The 16,374-nt window shown below is 38.8% G+C and overlaps 1 protein-coding gene across 1 annotated transcript in view; it reads left to right on the top strand.

The window, feature by feature from the left end:
• The window catches only part of LOC128735722 (uncharacterized), a 46,842-nt gene that overhangs the window by 29,359 nt on the left and 1,109 nt on the right, over positions 1-16,374 (top strand). The gene's annotated exons all lie outside the window — the stretch shown is intronic.

Genomic DNA, 16,374 nt, shown 5'->3' with positions numbered 1-16,374 from the left:
TAGTAACTCCCTTGGGATAAGAGATGGCATTAGTAGTATCATTTTTGTTGTGTATATGCGAACCTCTTTCTATGCTCAGTCTTGACTTCTGGAGTCTTCGGAAAAAGCAAACAAAAACCCAAACTAACAGCCGTAACACTGGAGCATAGTTCCATCGACAACAAAAACGATCATTTCCAATTCCCACTCTAGCCAAGACTCAAACAACTGTTGCCGCGGGAGAATGTCGTTCGCCTGCGCTGGCGCTGCTGTCAGATACAATACGAGTAAATTTATATGTAGCATAGCTATATTTCATCAGCATCTTTAGCACGAACAGAAAATTCCTCACAAATAGCTATATTTATAGCGAGCCGCATTGCGTAGCGTGCAGACTGCGCCAGGTGCTGCTAATGTGTTTTGCGAGTTTTAGACAAATAATTTGAACGACATTTTGCTAGAAAATTTGTGTTACGTTTGTTAGTCTGTGCAGAAGCTTTTCCAGTCAAACCTTCCGAAAGCAAATCAATAATTTATTTCATTTTTACCGATTTTCGGATTAGGCAATTGTTAATGAGGGCGTAACTATGTCATGCCGTCTTGCACGCTAAGAGTCTGTTTCTGATGCCGGTGGGATTGTTGAACCCTTACGACGTGTACGGCCCACCGTAGCCTACCGACTTTCACCAGATGTACGATACAAATCCCTCCAAGCAGTGGCTGTAGCTCGTGGTTCGTACACCCCCGCCACTCTCTGCTTTCCGTTTGTACTCCGTCAAATATCGACCGCAGTACCTTCCGCTCGAACACGGCGAGGGCACGGATGTCCTCCGTGAGCAGCGTCACGGCTTCAAGTCTAATAAAGATTTTGTACATTATCAGCTTCGTACGGTGGCGTATGTTTCTTTATCATAGCGTTTTGCGAAGGGCAAAGTGGACCCGTTTTCCCGCTTGAATGCGCCGCTGGATCTTCTCACTAGTGCGTTGTTTCCTTTTAGCCTCTTTCTTTCATGTATTTGCTCTTCGACGCATTTATTTTTACCCCAATCTTCCTAACCTCCGCTTTCAGTCAGGCGTAGATTGTCTCTGCCGTCGCAAAGTTCCTAGCTTTGATGTTAAAGTCATCTGCAAAAGCTAGGAGTTGGATACCCTTGGTGAAAATAGCATCTCACTTTTCGCCGCATCTCGAAGGGACTCGACATTGACCCCGAGATGCGCACAAAACACATCGCTCAATCCAATAATAAGTCGGACAGTTTATCCGAAAAACTGTGTTCGTGCGTTATGTACCGAAGCTGATCTCGATCGACTGCATCGTATGCTGCCTTGAAAACAATAAAGATGTGATGCGTGGGTACGATGTACTCCCGACATTTCTGCAAGATCTGCCGGATGGTAAAAATCTGGTCCGTAGCAGCGCGAGCCTCCATAAACCCCGTCTGGTAACGCCCTACGCCCTAGGCCCGTGCTATCGGTGTCCGACGGTGTCCGTCCCTGTGCTATCCGGTGGCCGACGTAACATGATCTGTGAGAGTACCTTATAGGCAGCGTTTACCATCGTTCCACAATAGTTGCAGAAGTCGACCCGATCACCCTTTTTGTAAATGGGATAAATCGCACCTTCCATCCATCGCTCCGGTAGCTCCTCCTTTCTAATCTTGGAAACAACGCAGTGTAGAGCCGTTGCTGGCGTTTCTCGGCCTCGCTTATAAAGCTCTGCCGATAGGCGGTCCTTTCCAGTGGCTTTGTTAGTCTTCAGCAACCCAATTTCTCGTTTCACATCTTAGAGATCAAGTACTAGGACATCACTATCTCTCATGAGCATTTCTAGGTAAACTTCTGTTCCGCTTCCTTCTTCCTTCGCCATTGAGGAGTTCATCGCAGAAATACTGCCACCTATCGACCACCTCGCGCTTGTTTGTGACTAGATTCCCTTCCTCGTCCCTACACATGTGTGGTTTCGGTGTGTAGGCGTTTCGTGTATGTTTCACCATCTCGTATAAGTTGACATTAACCCGGAATAGCTGTTCTAATTCTTCTCGATCTCTTTCCTCCTTTTGGCGGTTTTTACTCTTCACTGAGGAGTCCTCAGGATCGTGGTCAACTAGTTCCTGGCTCGTCGGTTTTAGACTAAGATCTCTTTGCTGGCCGAGCGTATTCTGCCCTAACCATTTTCGAAGTTTTAGGCACTTAATTCTCCAGAAAAATGCTGTGTGTTATTCAGTATACGCGTGTAGTTCCCTGCATTACTTACATTATATTTTTTATTTACTTGTATATGTACTATACGCGATCATGTACGTAAACTTAATCAGCTCCAGGCCGTAGTTTCCTCTGCTGTACGAAGAAGTCGTCTCCATTCCACTCGGTTTCATGTAGGTAAACTCTATTTTTAGGAAGGGAGGAATGTCTGATGCGAAGAATGATTAATTGAGTGAACTGGAAAATTTCGCTGTAGACCAAAAAGATATCGGGTAGTGCAATTCTAGGTGGGATTCACACCTGTATGTGGGAATGTGTGATGCGTATGCAGGATGATAGAGTCAAGAGTATAGTAACAAAATTAGATATTAGACTAACTGTCACAACAGGTGCTGGTAGTTCAGTTAGGAAAATAGTCGAGCGCCAATCGACAGATCGTGGTAACGGCATCGTATACTAGTAAAACACGCATGCTTCTCTGTTCTCTGCACTCGGCTATGTTTTCAAGCCAGAATCAAAATCAGAGCTTAGAAAAAGCTTAGTTTTGAAGTTGTTTAATCAATTCCAAACCGTGTGCACTTGCTACTTTTTGGAGAATTTGAGTACAATAGATATATTTTATATGGCGCTTGGGGTGGTCCCAAATAGCACCTTTTTGCCTTGCGAACTGTTTTTAAAAATATGTATATAACTTTGAAACACTAAACCGGTTTAGACGGTTTGATGCAAATGGAAGATATTTCGGTATATTTAAGAAGGTTATTATGTTATTTTTTTCCTAATATCAAATGCATTGAAAATATTCGTTTTTTTGTGTTTTCGTGGTGTGAGGATCAAAGAGACCTCAGTTTTTTTGTAGCGTTGTAAAATGTTGCCACATATTGCCGTGCCTTGCAAACATAATGAGCAACATCATGTTGTTCGTGCGATAGTTTGAAAGCCTAAGGCCGAAAACATGTAAAACTCAAACATTATTTTAAAAGTTTGGGAGCTCGACTTTCGAATATATATTTAAAATCTGTATTTAAATATATTTACAGCTTGAAGTAAATTTGGCTACCAATTTAATACGAAAAGATGGTTTGGATAACAGCTTTTGATTTTATGTAACGACGTAGGACAGGAACTTACATATAAAACAGAATAAAAATATAAGCTTAAAATATAAACATGGCAGCCGCTTATCTAGTCATAACAGGTAGATATCAGTGTTTGTGGCTACACGTTCCTCCCAATCGTGTGGAATATTTGTATCTACTCATAATATTTTTAATATTCAAAAGTGCAGTATTTCAACCGTAGTAACAACAAAAAATTTATTCCTAATCATGTGGTGATGTGAATAACAGACTTGCTAGTTTATGACATAACAATTAGTTAACTAAAAGTATAGGAAAATATATTCAAACCGGGACTAGAGTCTACTGTGGCATGTGGGTATTCTGGCAGTTTCTAGTTCTTACACATCAGAACTTTCGCGAAGGACAGTTTACATTCCAAAAGTGATCACAGTATTCACGGTTTTGATTCCAGAATTGGTTATTGGGACAGGTCAGGACAAAGATTGTACCATAGACGCATCGATAGAATTTACTGCAATCCGGGTGAGGATAATAGAATAACTCTCCTGGGGTACAAACCGGTGCTGATGGGTCATTGGGTGAAGGACTGGGTGTTGGCGCTGGGGTTGGGGCTGCTGTAGGAGCGGATGGTACTGTTGGTGCAGGAGTAGGAGCTGTTGGAATGCCGGTGCCGCCGGTGGGTGCAGGTGTTGTTGTCTCAGCTACTGGAGTTGAAGTAATTACCGGCGTTGATGGAACTGGTAAGTCAGAAACACAAACGGAATCCTCAGGGCGATTGCAAGCGTTGCTTATCATATCGAATATCAAGTTTTCAGCACATTGTCTGTGATTTGATATTTCTCCAGCGCACAAATAAAACGCAGAGCAGTTCCTTGGATCCGGTACCTGTTTGATGCCTACGTTTCCAGCGCAAGGATTCACTTTTTCTGGTTCCGGCACGGACGCAGACTGTGATTCGCAGGTTGCTTGGGATTCTTTTTGACATTTTCGTGTTACAATATCGAAACGTTCATCTGCTTGGCAGGACAAATCGTACCTATTAGCATTCATGCACATGTAGTATTTGTTACAATCGCTTGGATGTGGCACGTTCTTGACCCCGCTATTGCCTTCACATGGGTTGGCCGTAGTGGTTGCGTCTCGTATGCAGACTGATTTTTCCGGCGCTGCACATTTGGCAGTGTTCATGTCAAATATCATCCCGTTACCACAAGGTACAGAAAACTGCTGTTCATTCATACACATGAAATATTGTGAACAATCTGTAGGATCGGGAAGATTCTTGATGCCCTTATTGCCGGCGCACCCATCGTTGGATCTGGAAGCTTTACTATGGACTAGGGAAAGGAGAGTTGACGTGGAACGCTTGTAAACGAAAGCAAAGGATAGGTGTTAACGCAGCTAATTACCGATATTGATAGCAACTAACCATACATGATGATGCGATATTTTACAGCAATGAAATGTCGTTTATATTGCTTTAATATTTATTAAAAAATGTTACCATTGCCGCAGGACACACCACATTCGCTGGTTTATCGCAGTTATTAATGGTCGGGTTGAAAACGGTTCCAGCCGGACAAGTTTGCCTAATGGGTTCACCGCTTACACAAATGAAATATACGGAACAATCTGTCGGATGAGGCAGAAACGTGGGATTTGCTGGATCATCTACTGCTGGACAGGACACTTCGACGCACTCGGGAGCGTTAGCAATTAGATTGCATTGTTCTATAGTGCGATCGAATATGAGTCCGGTGGGACATACACCTTCACTTTGAACGCCGTTAATGCAAAGAATGAATCGGGTGCAAGAATATTGAACTGGGAACCTTGCAATGCCCTCGGCCGGACAATTAACACAGTACGCCGGATCCCCGAAATCACATATTCCGTTATTGAAAACCGGAAACTCGGTGGGGCACCGCAACAAATGTGCAACTCCGTTCACACACGAATAGTATTGCGTACAATCACTCTCATGTGGTTTGAATCCTGATACTACTCCTTCACATGGGTTGGTAGCTCCATCCGCGGATCCTAACATCACCCATCCAACGAGCACAGTGAACAAAAATTGTTCTATGGAAAACAGAAGCAGAAAACTTTATTATCTTTTCATTTATTTATTTATTAGCTATCACTCACTGATCATATTCTAATTTATTTTTTATTTGATGAAGTACAGCAGAACAATAATTTTAATATCCTTTTAGTTTCGCACTGCTCGAACTGCACTTCCAGAATAACTGAGTCGGGCTCCAAAAGCAACAAATTTATACAAGATACGGTTTGCGAGTGACTTTAAGTTCGCGAGTCTTACGAATTTGTGTAAAAACATGCAGATAAAGTGTATTCTTTCCAAATTATCAGTCGTAACCACATTTTCCAGCTGCGACTTTTATCGATATCAAGTTTTATCAGCGTATGCACTCGTCTTCCGCCGTCATATGATCCTGTATTTCCCGTCCCCTGATAAGATAGTTCTTTTGTGTTTCTAGATTTTTGATGAGCACGTATCTAACCTACCCTGAAGCATCATCAAGGATAGCGTATAGAACTCGTAGCGTTGATTCTTCTGACATGTTCGACAAGGAATAATGAGCCTTTCAGTCGTCTTATCAATATCTCTACTTCCGCTACACAGACCTTTGAATTTTGGACTTTGTTACCGTATTGGCCATTGAATCGGTCACGTGGGGCCAAATTTCCCACAACTGTCTAATTCATCCATCATATTAAAACTGATCAAGATGTTTGTAGGACAAACACCCTTATTCTGCGAGGCGAGTGACGTGACTATTTTGGATTCGCCGCGAATCAGGTGACAATTGTCACCTAGGTCACTCGCTTTGTCACCTAGGTGATAGGGTTTTGTTACCTAGGTGACTCGACTCGCCGTGGCGAGTCACGGCGAGTAACAATTGTCGTATTGAGTCACGTGACTCGCAGAATAAGGGTGAAAATGATTTTATTTCGATAATGTTTTCTAGCATTATTTCATTATTATTTGACGAAGAATGACCAAACATTTTAGAAAATTTGGTAAAAAGTATATAGCTTTCTGATTTTGACGTAGGACTACGTCTTACGGTAAGTTTTTTGTGACGAGATTTGAAATTACTAAAGCTAATAATATCTTCAGTTATAGCTGTCCATGACGAGGGCTTGGGAACCCCCTTTGCTCAATGTTTTCTCTCTATAAGAGTGACTTTTTGTACTGTCAAGAGGCTCCAGGGGGTAAAGTTGATTTTAGGATGCCTGAGCATTGACCCATGCTTAAGTAACTTGACTTCGAATCAAGCTTCATTTTCGATTTTTTGACGTAGGACTACGTCTTACGGCAAGTTTTGAGATAGGGTGTCATTCCAAAAAATCGAAAAATGCGAGCGTCACGAAAAATGAAAGGTTTTGAGCGGTAATAGCTCAGCGGTTTTCCGATCGATTTTCAATTTTCTTACACCAATCGATTGGCAAATCTTCTAAGAATTGACCCAAATGAAGAAAAATATGAATTCTTGATGTTAAACTATTGAAAATTTTAAAATAATGAACCTTTGTTTTACCAGAATTCTCGCTTCGTGATTGGTTGGAAGATTCTTTACGATGATCTAAACCTATACCAATTTGACATCTGTGCTTGGGAAGTAAGCCAAAACAAGTGACAAAGTTTCCTCATTTTAACAAGATTTCTTAACACCGCGGTTCAACCTAGACCATTTTGATGTCCTTGCTTGGGAAGTACGCCAGAGACAGTGACAAAGCCCCTCGTGCCAACAGATTTCTTACGAACGCGATTAACCCTAGTCCAATCTGATGTCTGTGTTAGGGAAGTGTGCCAGAAAAAATGACACAAGTTCGTCGGCCCAACAGATCGCAAATTCTTTACTGCGTGACGATTAAACCTCGGCGAATTTGATATCTGTGTTGGAAAAATGTGCTACAGCTGTAGTGTTCGGTTATAATACGGCTCTATATGAATACGCATGCTTGCCGTTTCATTAGAAGTGTAGTGAAAAGATGTGCTGTTGATAAAATAGGATTGAATTGGTAAAAACCCTTCAACGTGGGAAACCATGGAGAATAAAAACAATTTCTAATTTCAGTAAGGTAGCAGGAAAGTAATAGTTTGTGCTCTTGATTTTGTTAAATTGTTTTCAAATGCACAATCTTTTAAGAATTGAACGTATGCAATGTTACTATTTTGATAAATGTTACATACAACGCATGTAGCATGTATATTGTATATATGTTGCATATAGCATGTATACATGAAGAATCGAATGATTACAAACATGAATACATGCTACTATCACTACAAAGAGACTTACGTAGTCCTGCGTCACCTATATATGCGGTCGTGTCTTGTACACAACCCCTCTGATTTTTTCAAACTAATCAATTTTGTAATGTGAAAATGTCCAGACCGACTCAAAATACATCCAAATGTCCAGTAAAGAGCTCGTGTTGAATAATCCTGTCATTTGATACCCCATTTACAATATTTTCGAAGAGAATTCCTTTTAAGACTAGTTGCATAAAAATCGATTGAAAATCAGTGGAGATAGAGTCAAAAGTGTAACTGAAAGTACCTTCATTTTTGATGTCGGGGACGTAAAGGTTAATGACAACAGCTAAACGAAAGACCCGAAAATTCGCAATCTGACAAAAGGAATCTTAGCTGTATTATATATTAGGTACTTAAATTTAAAAGAATTGATTTTTCTGTTAGAAACTTCAAACGATTTCAAAGTTCTTGTTCGACCAAATTTTGATCGTATTATCCATTCAAACAATACGCTAGAATATGCGCCGCATTTTCCAGATTCCAAAACTGCATTGTATAAATAGTTTGAATAAATATCTATCTTATCATGCAAATCCATTGAATGCCACTGCTAAGCTTGCAGTGGCTTAGATTACACTGAATGTGATTATATTACTGATACCAAAAAAAGTTAATTAATCATGGAACCGGTCAGATAGCTGTCTGTGTATTATATTCGCAGCTTTGCATGAATGGATAATCAATTTGGTGTAAAAACAGTAGGATAACTAAAATATGGGCAAGTCGAAGTTCATTTTAAAAACAAACATTATCAATAGCGTGCTCGTGCACTAACGTTTTGTGAGAGAACATTGGTAATACAGCTAAAGGGTATCAAAAGTTAATTGTCTAGCTTTATACTGAATCATGCTTAAATAGCAAATATTTTGCCTTCTACAAATAAAACCATTAAGACGAAGAAACTGCACCAGCGCTGCTGATAGGGCGAATGAGCCATTACGATAAGCTGCAGTAAATGTTTTGATTATTCCTGTTGATGAGACAATTTTGCAAATTTACTAGAGAACTTTTTGATAAATTTAATGATATTACTCTACAGAATATCTAAATGACTGTACTAAATAGTCGCGTAATTGGGGATCAAAATTAGGGTATTTATTATAACAAAAGTTTTACAGCTCCTAAATAAGCAAAGATAGAGGTATACTACATTCGGCAAAGTTGTTTATTTTTACTATTTGTACAACTTTATAGAACATGAAAAAATCATACAACAACTACAAAAAGAGCTAAAATAGAAAAACTGATTTTGAAGATTCACATATAATAAATAGGACTTTTCTATCTTCGCTGAAGAGATAGAAGGTTACGGTCTTCAGCAAAATTTCTTGTAATAATATGCTCTAAAACTTTGCAGAACTCATCAATGTGTTATATTGAAGCTGCAGAAAAATAAATTTTTTATTTCACTTTTAGGGGGATTATTCAAAATTTGAATTCCACCATACGATAGAACTTTTAATTTCAAGAAACTCTCCCAAAGGTTCCATAAACCTAAAATCAAGTTTTCCCACTCAAAACTCTAATGCGCACATATTTTTGGTTTTGGACAACTGTGAAGCCCCACGGGAATATGTTCCGGAATGGCCATGCCGTGGCAAAATCATCAGATAGAATCAAAATAATCAAAAATGACCTTCTGGAGTAATTTCATGAATTTAGACACCCATATTGCCAGTGTTGCAAACCAAACAGTTTTATGGCCACAGGAGGTCCCACGGGAACTTGTCACAGAATGGCCGTTCCAAGGATATATCATTGTATTGTCTTAAAACAATGAAGAATGACCTTTCGGAGTAATTGGAAGAACTTTGGACACCCATATTACTATAATTACATCCAAAAATATAAAAAGTGCTTTAATTCCGGAACACATCCTTGGACTGCCGGATTTCCGGGAACCAGATGAGCCATTTCCGGCTCTGTTATAACCACACTGGAAGTGGATAAGTTCCTGAATCTTTTGGTGGTAAAAGTGTCCGAATCGGTCAAAAATTGCCAAAGTTACAAGCGTTTCAATTTGTGGGTACCCGGGTACCCTTGTCGAGCACTTAAGGGGTAAAAAAATTCGAAGCCCCCCCATTCCACCCCCTTAAGTACTACATGAAAACTTATTTTATGAAAAGTTGCAATTCAACTAGTTCTTAGATGTCACAGAGTTTCAGTATCCTTGATCAAAGAAAACTTTAGAATTTCGTACTTTGAAAGCTGAAAAGGTACCCGGGTACCCTGTCGAACACATAACGGTTAAGGGTGTTAAAGTGGCTTTACAAACTACTACCAAGTTTTCACACGGCTCACAGCACACATACTGTCAAATCATAGAATTTCACAATTCGGCTGGCAGCAAAAAAAAATATATGTTAGTTATCTACATTATCGACTGCTTCAGGTATAAAGATATTCCCACTGTCTGTTCTGCAGATTCAGATGGGGCGGATTATACGGTGAGTGCTTATGGACCAGAAGATAGCGTATTCAATTCCCGGAAAAAGACATGCGCTTTCAATTAGCTTTACTTATACGCATTAAAGTTACTCGAAATTAAAAATATCGCATTCGACCACACAGTGGTTTACAGCAAAATAAAAATGACACGTTTCATTTTTTTAACTTTAAAAATAGATTTTTTTTGGCTGCATAAAGGTTGAAAGGTTGAAGCGACTGGAAGAGTATATTGCAAAACTATTTCTCGTTCTAAAAATAGAATTGCCAGCATTGAACAAATTGGCTATTTAAAGGCGCGCAAAAGCCTCTATTACGTTCCATCACAGCTTCGAAAGCAGCTATTATGAAACCTGAAGCTTGATAAAATCACCAGATTTAGATGTTTAGGAGCTGAAGAAAAGTTTTTATTTCTAAACCATAGTTCAGCCACATGTTGAATAAAATCAGCTTTTAAAGCGTTTGATCAGAATGAAATTGTTACTTGGGTATCCAGTCTAAACATGTACATAATATGAAGATTATATGAAGTATTCTTGGTTTGAAGTCTGCTGCTCTATTCTAATTCACTGAAATTGAGAAAATTGAAGGGTCCCAAATTTAAGTATGCACAAAAATCCGTAGATCTGACATCACTGGCGGTTATTGCGGTTACTATGGAAGCCACTACGGTTGTTTGCCGGTTGAGTGAAAAAATGTAAACATTGTTTAGTTTTCGCAGACCACCTGAAATGGAATTTAGTTATACGGAAGCGCAGTTTTGTGGCTATTATTTGCTGAAATATTGTCACATTGACCCAATTCAGATTATTTCACAAAATGATAGCTAAGAAAGCACAAAAATTCTCTTCCCTTCAACTAAATTCCTTCAACTGGTCTACGAAAACTAAACTTTGTTTACATTTATCCACTCAACCACCAAACAGCCGTCGTGGCATCCATAGTAACCGCAGAAACCGCTCCTGTATTGAATGTCAAAACCGGACTGTTCCCTTCAGAAAGTTTTACCCATCAACCGTCATTATCGCTCGTGGAAAGCTGGAATAAACCACATTTTCATCATTGGAGGTTTCAGTTAATCTCAAACCTATAATTCTTATTTCCAGAATAGACTACACGATAGTTCATTTCACAGCCGCTGCTTCTACTGCTAAACAGGTTCCACCAATTCAGACTTTAGTGTCAGTTTTGTTATAAAATAATAGGAGTTTCGGGTAGTAACAAAACTCTAAATCAGTGGTGGCCACGATATAAGCATAATGCGGGCTAAATCAGATATTTTCAATAGATCCGCGGCCCGAAATGACTTCTGACATTAATAAATTCAACCTATAGTTCCCGTCCACCATCCATTAAACCAGTGCGCGGGCCGCAAGGACCAAATTTTAGAGCAGCATGCGGCCCGCGGGCCGCAGTTTGGCCATCACTGCTCTAAATTATAGAAAAAAGCGTAATGAATAATATGGTATGTGAAAATTGAGTGCTTTGATTTTTATAATTGCTGAAAAATGTGATGGATTATATAGTAGCGAAGCGGCGACTGCCTTCAGCAGCTGCAAAATGTACGTTTTTTGACAACAATTAATAGTTCATCATATTTCTTGTCGAAAATACAGTAAATTGTGTTTGCATGAATTACATGTATGGTTAAGTGATTCAAGATAGTGTTGTTATCAAGAGATTGTGTAAGAATGTGTATTTTTAGCTCATTTATTTCAACTGATTGAAATAGGTGACCCTGCTTAATCCGTCCCTTACCTTACATAGTTTTTTTTTTGCTGAAAACGCTTAAATTTGTTGCTGCTGAAATTAGATCGCATGAAGACACAGCGAATGAAAAATTTGTTTTGATTTTAGTTTTGACATTGGATACGACCGAGTGCCACAGGTTGTCTCGAAAGTGTTTAGATAGGATAATAAACAAAACATACTGGCGCATTTGTAAAAAATTTAAGGATTTCTTGTCGAAATCGATGTGGTCCCTTACCCCGCCGGGCCTTCTTACACCCTGTTCCCCTACCTAGTAGAAAGTTATTCTTAAATCGTCACTTTCGACGTATATGCACATTTTCGTTTGTAATAAATATAAGAAAAAGGTAGCCGTCAGTATTGATTTCACATCTAGGGTGATTTAATTATTTTTGACCGGCGTGACGCGTATTTTATTTTGCACACTTCCATTTGATTTTGCCGTCAATAGCCAAAATACAGCGCCCAACATGTGTCCAAAATAGATAAATCACCCCATTAGCAGCAAAATCAAATATAAGTGATCTAATATCGCTTATATAACGCTCTGTCTAGAATACATTCTTCACATAAAGCAAAGCAAAGCCTAGGTGCTACATTCCGTTATCGAAACTTGGCGTTCTGTTTTTATACGACAGACTTCGCAGCCAGCTGTTAGAGTACAGGACAATTGCAGGGCCAGTTGTTACGATCCTATTGAGTCCACCAGCCTCTCCCAGCCGAGATTTAAACATACGACGACTGGCTTATTAAGCCAGCGTCATACCTCGAAGCCAACTGGGAGGCAAGATTCTTCACATATTTGATATTAATATAAAAGTAGAATTGACGACTCTATGCAGCTTCTCGGCGGGATTGGATTTTTCTTCAAAGCTCGGTAATTCAGTTTACGCTATCTGGTGGCAAATAGCCATGATAAAGTATCGTTAGCTTCTTATCTCTGAATTTTTCAGCAGATCGCTACTGATTTGATTAAATAATTTGGTACATGCTTAATCTGTTGCTTCCGACTGGGATACCTACTCGATTGATAAATTGTAGATTTAAAAGCCTTCAGCAATTTTTAAGGTGAACACACTACAAGTGAAATCATTTAATAAATAAATTTTGGTTCAGAAGTTATTTGTCTTTTTCCTTTTCGCTATATATTAGAGATTATAAAAACGTAATGCAGTGAGCAATTTAAAACAATAAACCGGAAACGGCTTATCTGATACTAAGTGATATTGGTCATACCTTTTATCAGGCTTCTCGTACGAGGCTGTCGCAGTGTACAGTCACTATCGTTATTGCAAAGAATATTTCGCATAAGTCATAAATTTTACAATCTAGATTTCTTTCTCATGCAAACGTAACAGGGAATTGCGCTTCCACCGAGACAGACAGAGTGGCCTGCGTGATGTGTGTGATGTCGTGGGGGTATTGAAAATCCCCGATTGCAATCTGATATTTTCTGCACAGTCACCATTAAAAATCATAAATTGTATAACTTTTTTCTGTCATGGAAAGGTCAAAGGAAACAGAACCGTCAAAAAATCTAATGATACGTTGCCTCTTTTTGATATTATTTTTTAAAACATCCTTCGAAGAGAAGCCGAACAAAGGAAACCATGCATCTGCTAAATATACTACCATAAAAACCATAAAAACTTGATACGAAGAGACATCGCTCCTGTAAAAAACAGACGAAATAATAAAATATTGTCTTTTTCAAACATCCGGAAAATAAAATAAACGCCCTTTCTAAAAAATGTACACGTAATGTTTAGAAATTTAACACTTAATTTTTAAAGAGTTATTGTAATGATTTTAAGAGTTTGATGTTTAAGGAAAAAAGTTAAAATAAAATAAAATTCATCGCATGAGAAAATTTTACAGTTTTAATTGCAGCGTAGTTATTCCATAACGTATTGTGATATATCTTTTAATGTTTTAAGTAAAACATAATGTATACATGATTGATTTTTTCTAAGTCTTATGCATACCTTTTCATCTTGCACGCACATTCATTGGCCACACTAAGAGACTATTTGTCTTTGTCTTCAAACGATTGGTTTAATGTTCAATACACAACTAGAATCAATGCGTAAATTATGCTTTGTCTAATGCCTTTAATGTTTACAATAGTGCCACTTACGGTAAAACGTATGTAATGAAATACACATAAATAACAAATGAGGATGGTTTCCTGTTGAATACGAAAAATATCCTATTACTATATTAATTACAAATTATATGAATTGGGTGAATTGAATGAAACATAAATTCAGCATTTATAAGTTGCCGATTTTTAAACTTAAATATATTGCTTTGAACAAAAAAAAATATTGATGAGAAGTACTAGATGATTTTCACAATGTGAATCAACAATATTGAATGCATCGCGGTTCAACTGGTCTTTATGCTGACTACAAACGGGAATAAACCGGATGACTATAATTCTGATTACCCCTATCAGCTTCACTTAAACGGTTGCAATCGGGTAAAACGCAATGGAAAATAAATTTATGGTTGCTACTTTGTGGCAGCTTAAGTAGGATGGAATTCCGTAGTTAACCTCACTCCGTTTAACCCCAAAACTTCTGAGTCGGACAGGACGGAAATTAATGTTTTCCTGTGTTCATTAGCTTCAGATAAGTCAAATGCACCGAGTATTAGGATTCCTATCTTTGTTGTACAACATACATAATAAAAGTATTAAAATTTTCCAAAAATTGCGGAATCACTTCGACAACAAGAAGGTCGATTACTAATATCTACTATTTGGCTCAGTTTGATAAAGATGACCGGATTATTTTGTCTGGCCCAAAATTCAACTGATTGTCAAAATTTGGGATACGGAACGACTACCGGAGGAGTGGAAAAACGGTGTTATCTGCCCTATCTACAAGAAAGGCGAAAAGCTGGATTGTGAGAACTATCCTGAATGTCGCCTACAAAGTGCTGTCCCAAGTCATCTTCCACCGACTATCGCCAATAGCCAATAGATTTGTGGGAAGTTATCAGGACGACTTCATGGAGAGTCGGTCTACAGCGGACCAAATCTTCACCCTGCGGCAGATCCTCCAGAAGTACCGTGAATTCCGAGTCCTCACGCATCACCTGTTCATCGATTTCAAAGGCGCATATGATAGTGTAAACCGACAAGAGCTATGGAAAATTTTGGACGAAAACGGCTTTCCGGGTAAGCTTACTAGACTTATCATGGCTACGCTGGATGGGATCCAGTACCGTGTGAGAATCTCGGGTGGAATGTCGGACCCATTCGAATCTCGCAGGGGACTTCAATAAAGAGATGGTCTTTCCTGTCTTCTATTCAACATTGCGCTTGCAGCCTGATTACTATCTAATTGATTTTTCATTTTTAACGAATATTTTAGTTTGTTTTATTGTTTCTAGACAGCTCAATCGATTTCGCCGACCTTTAATATTTGATCTAACAACGTCACAACTTAAATAACAAAAACATTCACAAGATACTATGAATCTATAAATAGTTGGTGCGTAGGTACTTGAATTTCCTTTCCGGTGGCTCTATTATTCTTCAGCTGACCGATTCTGGATCTGTTCAAAACTCCCAGCAGAGCTATATAAAACTGGAAAAGGACTATTAACAACGTCACTTCACTGGATAATTTCATGGTTTTGGGAGTAGGAGAATAAGCTACCGGAGGAGTGGATGGAAGCAGTGATTAGTCCTACTTATGAAGAGGGCGATCAGCTCGATTGCTGTTATTACAGCGGCATTACGCTGATCAACGCCGTCTTCAAGGTGCTCTCCCAGATTTTGTTAGCCAATAGCGAAAGAATTCTTAGGCCCGTGCTACTACGGATCAAATTTTCACTCTCCTCCAAATCCTCCAGAAACTTGCCCACGCATTGTATTTTCGTAGATTTCAGGTCAGCATATGATAGAGTCGAGCACGGACAGCTGTGGTAGATAATGCGCGAGAACGATTTTCCGGACAAACTGACGCGGCTGATCAAAGCTACCCTGGAGCTGGTAATGTACTACGTGCATTTTTCGGGCGCATTCTCGAGTCCATTCGAATCACGCAAAGGATGGCAACAAGGGTATGGTCTATTCTGTATGTTATTCAACATCGCTATTAAAGTTATTAAAAGTCCTGTAAGCGGGCATCGAAACGAAAACAGCGATCTTCTGGGCAATTCTTCTCGTTGCATGACATTCTTCTCGTCTAACATCATAAGGCATAACAAATCGTTTGATTCAATGAGGGTAGAAACGTAAAATAATCTGCAGAAACAAACAGTTTCAGCAAAAAATGTACGTTTGACAAAACAAATGTTATGACAAATATCCACTTATAGACAGTTCTAGTGCGTTCACGTCCTGACTTTGTCAAAAGTTAAGACACCAATTGATTTTTTTGCTTTTACCTTTTACCTTTTACTTTTTTTGAATTACCATAATCTTGTTTAAAAATACTTAATATGTAGAATAAAATATTCTACTTATAGTCAAAAAGGATTTGAAACACTTACAGTTACTACTATTCTGCAATACACCATTGATAGATACATGCTTATCACTGCCAACTATACTAT

This window comes from Sabethes cyaneus, chromosome 2, assembly GCF_943734655.1.
Source record: "Sabethes cyaneus chromosome 2, idSabCyanKW18_F2, whole genome shotgun sequence".
Lineage (NCBI taxonomy): Eukaryota > Metazoa > Arthropoda > Insecta > Diptera > Culicidae > Sabethes > Sabethes cyaneus.
The sequence above is the reverse complement of the archived record's forward strand: the minus strand, read 5'-3'. Positions and strand labels throughout refer to the sequence as shown.